Raw genomic sequence first — 8,729 nt, 5'->3', positions numbered from 1 at the left:
TGGTGCCCCCAGAGGGCCAGAGACATCTGAACAGATGGCTTTGGGGCAAAGCCCCAAGTCGCTGAGCCGTCAGTGGCCTCATCGGTGCGCTTCAGAGAGAACACCCCAAAGTGAGGCGTAGCCTCCTCGCCCTACAGCCTTGGACGCATCAGGTAGCCTTCGCCAGCATCACTTTCCTCTGGGAAGTGAGGTACCACCATTCCTGCTGTCCATCCTGGAGAGTGTGAGCAGTAAGGTGGGCATGTGCTGTGGGCATGTGCTGTGGGCACATGTGGTGTCCCTTCCTCCTCCACGCTCTTCCCAGCCCAGGCTGCTGTCGGTGGGAGTGATTTTGCTGAACGGGAGAAATCAGAGGATCTGAAGGTTGGAGAGACCAGGGAGATCTGCTCTTATCCCGGGACAGGCGGGGGTCAGGAGCAGGCCCTCAGGCTTGTCAGAGATGAGTGATGTCCCCAGCGGGCAGTGGCCCTGCAGCTGCCTCAGAGCAGGAGGCAGGACAAGCTTGCAGGCAGACGGTGCTTCCTGAGTAACCCTCTTGTCCTCTGTCGACTCAGAAGCCATTAGGATCTGGCTTGACTGTGCAAATGGATTTATATACGGCCCCGGGAGGAGCCATCTGAACAAACTGCTGTTACGAGTCCACATAAAGGACACTTCTGTCCTCGGGCTCTGTGACACAGCCACCGTCCCTGTCAGAGCCTGGGGCCCGGTGGACTGAAGCGGGGCCTTTGCAGGTGTTCTGTCTCATCCACGTGATATGCTAGCAGAAATACCCATGGTTTGGGCGTCAAGCTTCTTTCCCATGTGTTTACAGATGACAGCACCACAGATGATGAAAGCGTGACTCACCTGAACCCAGAGCTGTGCTGCCCAGGGCCTGCCCTCTGCTCTGCTCTGTGCCAGTCCTTAGCCCAGGGCCAGTATTCCTGCTGACGTTCCTCCCAGATTACATTCTGTTGGAAGCGTGTTTCTTTCCGTGTGTTCACTGGCTGGCCCACCTCAGAAAGCAGGGCTGGCCTGCCCCTTCCAACAGTGTCCCCACAGCTCCTGGGGCCCTAGGGATTTCTCCTGCTGCAAGGGCAAGTGGTATCCTGCCCCCACCCTGCAGCTCACTTACTGTCGCCTGACTGAATCTTTTGCAGTCCCCTGAATGGTGGTGCAGGCTAACAGGGAACGGAGAGAGCTTTGGCTCCATAGAAGTCATGAAACTGTGGGGCAGGCATCTCCACTCTCCCCTTAAGTCACTCAAGACCGTGCCTTGGTGTTAGAGGTGGAGATCCAAATTGCTCTGGTTTGGAGATGAGAATTGCAGATGATTTAACCAACGGGACAGGATTGACTTCGTGCAGAATGCCAGCCCAGGGATGCTTTTGAGATTTCAGAGCCTTTGGCGGATGATTAACGGAGCCGAGCTCCTCAGATAACAAGGCTCCAGGACAGACGTGGGTCAGCAGGTCAGCCTCCGCCTGGTCGGGGAGCCTCTCCAAGAGGAAGCCTTCAGCTGGGGAAGGTGATTAGAATCTCAGATCCATTTGCTGTCCCCAGATGTCCATTAGGCCCTCCTTTGTCCTCTGTGTGAAAATCTACTTGATGATCTCCAGCAGGACACAGCTAATCCTGCCTGGGAGCTAATCCCTTAGCTTAATTTCTTTTCTTTCTCACTTGAGGGCCAAAGGTACATCCGAAGGGGGAGCCCAGCCAAACACAGGTTTAGTGGGTGTGTTTGTATTAGGGGTCAATTCTCTTATCCTTAAAATATAACTTTTCCGATTTGTGTTTGTATTATGGGTCAGTTCTCTTATCCTTAAAATATAACTTTTCTGATTTGAAAAACATAATATATATGAATTTTGAATGTTACAGGGAAATAAAAAAAATCTGTAAGGAAAAACACGAAGTCACCCATGACGCTGCTGCCCATTGCTAAGACCTATTAGCATTTTGGTGTATTTGCTTCTAAATATGTCAAAAACAAAAGTAATCGTGGTGAGATATTAAATTTATGTTTTTTTATCCTGCAGCTCCATTAGCATTTTATGAAACATTTCTCACGTCATGAAAAATTTTTAGTGACCATAATTTTTCATGGCTAGCCAATATCATATTAACTTGTTTTCAGTAAAATTGGAAATTTATGCGCAGAATGCTTTTTTCTTTCCAACACTATGAAAATTTTCAAACATATAGTAAAGCTTCAACAATTTTGTAGTGAATGCCTGTATACTCACCATGTAAATTCTGTATTAACATTTTACTATATTTGATTTATCCTATATCTGTTTACCCATCGATTTAATCTGTTAAGCCCTCTTATTTTTTTTTTTTACATATTTGAAAATGGAGGCACCAATTCACTTTCCTTAAATGTACATCGTTAACTAGAACTTAATTTTTACTTATACTTTGCAGTAATTTATGTGTATTGAAATGCACAGATCTTAAGTTTATAGTCACTGAATTTTGACAAATGTGTGCCTAAATTTTAATAGTATAATCGCACACTTTATTATTAGAACAATACTCAGAGTCCATTTAGAAGATCCAAAGGGTTTTATGGCTGATGATTAGGAAATAGTATCACAAGTAACTCAGAACTTTATTCATGTGCTCTTTTGTTTGAAAGATAAACAAAGTCCTAAATATTTTCTTATGTTACATGCTCCTGAAGAAAAATGAGTGATTAATTTTCTCCAAAAAGGGGCAACATTATCACTGATTTGTATATACGTATTTATTTTTTGGCCTTTTTTATTAAGTAAGCTCTATGAAAGCTTTATGAGCCTCAGTGTGGGGCTCACACTTAGGACCCCAAGATCAAGAGTCACATGCTCTACAGGCCAAACCAGCCGGGCACCCTGGCTTTGTTTTGTTTTTCAAAGTACTTCTCACTTTTTTGTATTCTTTTGTTAAACTGGGAAATAATTTGCCTCTCTCAGTGGACTAAGTATATTTTTTCCAGACCAGTGGGAGCCGGGAACAGATTAGTATTTATAAGACGCAAACCTTATCTTCGGTTCTGATTGGCAAACAACATACGTTTTTATAGATTTTCAACTGTTATGAGTGCCCAAGAGCCACTTATTGGTCACCTACTAAGTGAGTCGGTAGAAGCTTCTGAAATGTAGATTCCAATTCGGTATTTCATGTCTTGTTTGGTTGTGTTGCTGAGTGCCTAGGTGTATGTGCTCACTCTAAGTCAGGATTCCTATAATTTGGGGGAAGGACACTTTATTTCTTGTGCAGGCATCAATCTTGGTCTTACGCTGGCCATGATTTTCCATTTTTCGGTTTACATGTTAATGATAATGTACACTGTTGCATTATCTTCTTCCCTTTTTATTTTGTGGTGTTTGGCTGCGACTACTGTGTTGTATGTTTTAGCCACAATTTTCCAATTACCAGGACTCAAGATAAATGTCTCTAAGGTTTAAAATGCATCGTATTTGCAAAGCAAATGCGTGTCCCATGTCCCAAACGTGCAACAGCAGCAGCCTGTCATCTGTGTTGCCACATTCTCTTCCCAGGAGAAAGTGCGTTTGGTAGCCTGGGTGTGCGGGCGGTCTCTGTCCCTCCCAGGTGGGCCTCGTAGCCTGGACGGTGTGGCTTGTGGCTGGGCTATTGTCCCCTTGGCCTTCCTCCTCTTCCCCTTGGGTGCGGGGATCCCAACCAGCTCTGACTTTAATGGCTGGATTTCTCTTCGGCCAAAGCATCTCAATATATTTTCCTCTTCTCCTCATTTACTTTGTGGTATTTTGTCCTCTGATAATAGTTTCTGCCTTTTCCATATAAGGACCCGTGCCGTCTGCAGGCTCAGATCCTCAGAAATTACCAGTGCCAACACATATTTCATGGCCATGAAGTACCTCGTGAGCATAGCAATTTGCAACCATTCCGGTAATAGTTCTTTGTGCTCTTTTGCTAAAAAGGGAGAGACGCTTTGTGCGAGAAGAGTCAGCAGTTTGGGGCTCAAAAATCTCAAGAAAACAGAAAGGAAAGCAGCACAAATTGGGAGATTGAGCTGTCAGAGGCCCAGAAGGCAGCTCCTAGGGTCTCAGTGCCGTGACTGTGAACGAGGCGGGTGGACTCAGGGCCAGGTTGGAGCCCCATCTCTGAGTTTGGGGCACCTTGAAACATCACCTAACTTCTGACTGTGTTTTCTCCTCTGTTAATCAGTGATAACCGTGTATCCTCTCAAGGCTTTCGTGAGGATGAGCTTACATCAGATGCTGAAAGAAAAGAGTTTAGCATTGCCTTTGACATGAGCATATGCCTAACAAACGGTAATTGTTAATATCACCATTATTCTTCCAAAGAGAGCCAAGGAGGAAGGGTTTCCTTCCAGTTGTGGCCAAGGGGGCTGTGAAGGCAGGGGAGCTGTGTTTCCAGGGCCCTGCAGTGTAAGGGTGGTGCCACAGACTTCGGCTGAGTACCGTGGTTCCATGGTGTGACAGGAGCCAGTCTCCCTGAGGTGGGAGTCGCGGGGTGGGGGGCCGTCTAAGGGGCAAGTGGAGAGTAGGAAAAGTAAAAAAGTATCCACCAGCGCGGACCTGGTGCTTCTGGCCAAAGGAGAAGCTAGTAACTCATCTTTCCCATCTCCTAACACTTACATGAGGACTTTAATGTGGGTGAAAGAATCCTGGTAACTTCCTCCTGAAAAGAAATAAGGTGTATACATCTTCATTTTCTTATTCTGATTTTTTAAAAAAAATATTTTTTAACGTTTATTTATTTTTGAGACAGAGACAGACAGAGCATGAACGGGGGAGGGTCAGAGAGAGGGAGACACAGAATCTGAAACAGGCTCCAGGCTCTGAGCTGTCAGCACAGAGCCCGACGCGGGGCTCGAACTCACTAACCGCGAGATCATGACCTGAGCTGAAGTCGGCCGCTCAACCAACTGAGCCACCCAGGCGCCCCATCTTATTCTGATTTTAAAACCATGTGTGCTGTAAATCAGCCCAAAAAACCCAGACAACCTTCTAAATAATGAAGGATCTGTAAGAATTCTTAAAGTCAGCTGCCTTCATCTGTCCCCTCTTTCCCATCCTCGGTCAAAATTCACAGCATCCGAATTTTTGTCTCCTTTTGTTACCAATCTAAATTTTAAGCCCAAAGTCTGTCTCTGAAACATTTTAGCAATTGAGAGCTTGTTCTTTTTTTCCAAAATTGCCTGGAAGAAACTGGCTAACTTAAAATAGGAAGCATTAAGCAGTTGCCTAACTTCATATTTTATTTAATCATTTTCAATACTCAGCAAATGCATCAGGCTTAGATGGATTTCAATTTGGAGTTAGAAACTCAGATTTTTTTCCTTTTCCGTAGGAATTGAGAGTTGATTTGCTGGCAGTTGGCCAGACTAAAAGGAAAGAGTAGAATGAATCAGCAGGCAAGTCCCCCATTCTGGGCTCAGTTTATTTGATGGGCAACATTTTCCTCTTTTCCTTATGGTTTCTTGGAAGAGATTTTCCACTGGATCTCTGAGTCATCTAGAGGAATGCACTGGCCATGAATAATGTCCACAGATATCATTCTATACCTAGGGTCTCTTGGCCAATATACAAAGCACTTAGCTCTTAGCCCTGGTTGAGACTCACAGCAGTGAGCCCAGGAGGACACTGTACCCCAGGCCGGGGGCCTGGTGACTGCATGACAGCTTGTGAGGGAGCCATATGCCAGTAACCTGCAGTGCAGTGGGGTGCCTGACCAGTTCCCTGACTCCTCAGGAGGTTTCCTGGCCTTTTTAGCCAATGTACACACAGGTTATACACGTGTGTGTGTGTGTGTGTGTGTGTGTGTGTGTGTGTTATACCTGAAACATCAGGCTAATAAAAAAAAAATGTCAGCATACAAAAAGAGATCTAGGAAGCTGGCAAATAACTTCTGATGAGGCACCACTGTAATCCTACATAGGAGATCGGTGACAGCCTCTTTTCTCTGACCTCTTTAATAATTTCCTGGGTTTTTCTTGTTAATTATGAAGGAAATAATACTCACCATAAGTAATTTGGAGACTATAAAAAGCCACAAGAAAAGAAAATTAGTATCCCTCAGAATTCTGTCACCTGACGATGAATGCTGTTAACATGAGATATATGCTTCTCTGGTCTGCTCTTCTAACATACGAATGTAATACATACGTATATTTATATTTTATTAGATGTAAATTGAAATCACAAAATGCATGCTGTTTGTAACCTGCATTTTTTCTTTTAATGTATCGTGTTTCCTCTTTTTCTTCAAAAACATCATTTTAATACCCTCCGCAGCATTCATTTGCTGTTTTCAAAGGTAGTGCGATAAGCGTTCTTACCCATAAACCTTCCCACGTATCTCTGCATGTTTCCTTAGACCAATTTCCTTAGAAATTGTTTTGTTCTTGTTTACTTTCTTATCGTCTGACTCCTCACACTCTCATGTAAGCTCCTTAAAAACAAACACTTGTGGGGCACCTGGGTGGCTCAGTTGGTTAAGCGTCCAACTCTTGATTTAGGCTCAGGTCATGATCTCATGGTTTGTGGATTCAAGCCCTGCGTCAGGCTCTGCACTGTTTGTGCAGAGCCTACTTGGGATTCTCTCTCTCTCTGCTCCTCCCTTGAGCTCTCTCCCTGTCTGTCTCCCTCTCTCAAAATAAATAAACTTAAGGAAAAAAAAAGTCTTGTTACCCTGCTGCCCAGACAAGGCAACATAGTAGGTACTGGATTCATGCTGGGTGAGTGAGGGACTTAGTCATCAGGACTTAGTCACTTAGTCACTTTCAGAGGTGGAACCCCTGGGTCACAGTGTGTCCATTTACCAGGCTGAGTTGCCCACCTGACATGCTGGGGAGTCCCCACTCTCACCCATCTGGATGAAGTGCCTTCCTCTCTGGACCCTTGCTAACACTCGGGGGGTCATACGTCTTTTGGTCTGTAAGCCTCTACGTGAAAAAAAATGGTACTTTATTTCAATTGCTAGTAATCATGTGTTTGTTGGCCACTTATTTTTTAATTAAAGTGGTTTTCCATTCTTACAAAATATTGTCTTTTGTCTGCCTTGTGCTAGAAACATCTTTTTCCCCCCATTTTGCCACTTGCTTTTTAATACTGTAAATGGCTTCTTTTGATATATAAACATTTTATATCTTACCAATCCACTCAGTCTTTCCCTTGGATGTTTTGGCTTTTGTGTATAAAGGATATACTCCCAAAACAAACAGAAATTCATCTCTTTTCTTCCTAGTTCCTTTATGAATTCGTACATCTAGATATTTAACTCCTCTGAAATTTTTTTTGATACATGGTGTTGATTTTTCCCCATGTTAGCCAGTTGTTCCTCCAACATATACTAAATAGCCTGTTCTTTCACCCACTTTTAAAATGCTACCCGTATCTGGGCGCCTGGGTGGCTCAGTCGGTTGAGCGGTTGAGCATCCGACTTTGGCTCAGGTCACGATCACATGGTTCATGGGTTCAAGGCCTGCATGGGGCTCTGTGCTGACAGCTCACAGCCTGGAGCCTGCTTCGGATTCTGGGTCTCCCTCTCCCTCTGCTCCTCCCCCCACTTGTGCCCTGTCTCTCTCTCAAAAGATAAAATAAACATTAATAAAATGCTACTTGTATCAACTTCCAAAATCTCATATACTCTCAACTTTATTTCTGAGCTGTTTTGCTCTGAGCTGTTTTGTTTTGTTCATCTGACTTTTGGTACCAGCTCCAAACCGTTATATTGTATTTCTACATCTGAGGGTACAAACTTACTGTCGTTATTCTTCTTTTCGGTGTTCTTGGCTGTTTTCACCAATGTATTTTTCTAGGTCAGAGGTCAGCAAACTCTCTGAAAAGGGCCAGATAGTAAATGTTGCAGGTTCTGCAGGCCATATGGTTTGTCACTGCTACTCAGCTCTGCTTTTGTAGCGCAAAGCAGGAGAAGAGGTAATAAGCAAGGCTGTGCTCCAGTGAAACTCATTTACAAAACACACTGTGGGTTGATTTATCCCGAGGGCTTTAGATTGCCAACCCCTGTTCTAGATGAATTTTTGAGTCATTTTATCAAGTCTTTTCCCACTCTTACCTCCTTCACGTATACACAGTAGTGTTTGTGTGTGTGAATATGTGTGTGTGTGCATATGCATGTGTATATACACACACACTCATACTTTTCGTGTATATATGTTTGTATGTTATATTTTCATACACATTACAGTATATATATGGAAAGAGAGGAATTTGGTTAAAATGCCATCGTACTAAACAATGATGTGGGAGAAATGTGACATCTCTATAAAATAGGGTCTTCTCATCAGCATCAAGCATTCCTTTACATCTGTCACCAAAATTGTATGGTTTCTTTCATCTGGGTCCTGCCAATTTCTGGTTAATTTTAATCTTTGCATTGTTTTTCATTGTAGTTCTCCCTTTAACTGGGATCTGTGTTGGGGATCCCATGCCCCCCCAACTGTTCCATGATTCTCTAGAAGGATCACGGGACTCGGGTAGTTGTACTCAGGGCTCAGCGAGGGGAAAGACCCATCAGGCTGGCAGGAGGAATCTGTGTCCAGACTCCCCACTGGCTGCCTCCCAACGGAAGGGCTCACACAGAAGGTGCTCCTTCCTCCCCCACCGAAATGCAACACCATAATTATTCTGTCTCCACTTCTAGCTTTCATCTCACCTCCAGATACTTTTCTTTCATTGTGTGCAGAATGTGCTTTGCACTCATAGGGAGAAGGTGATGTGGTACAGGGTGACTCG

The 8,729-nt window shown here is 44.2% G+C and overlaps 1 protein-coding gene across 1 annotated transcript in view; it reads left to right on the top strand.

Annotated features, from left to right (window-relative positions):
* The window catches only part of MTCL1 (microtubule crosslinking factor 1), a 129,433-nt gene that overhangs the window by 63,873 nt on the left and 56,831 nt on the right, over positions 1 to 8,729 (top strand).

This window comes from Panthera pardus, unplaced genomic scaffold (assembly GCF_024362965.1).
Source record: "Panthera pardus isolate Hobbes unplaced genomic scaffold, ASM2436296v1 HiC_scaffold_15, whole genome shotgun sequence".
In the NCBI taxonomy this organism is placed as follows: Eukaryota; Metazoa; Chordata; class Mammalia; order Carnivora; family Felidae; genus Panthera; species Panthera pardus.
This window is presented reverse-complemented; position numbering and strand designations above follow the sequence as displayed.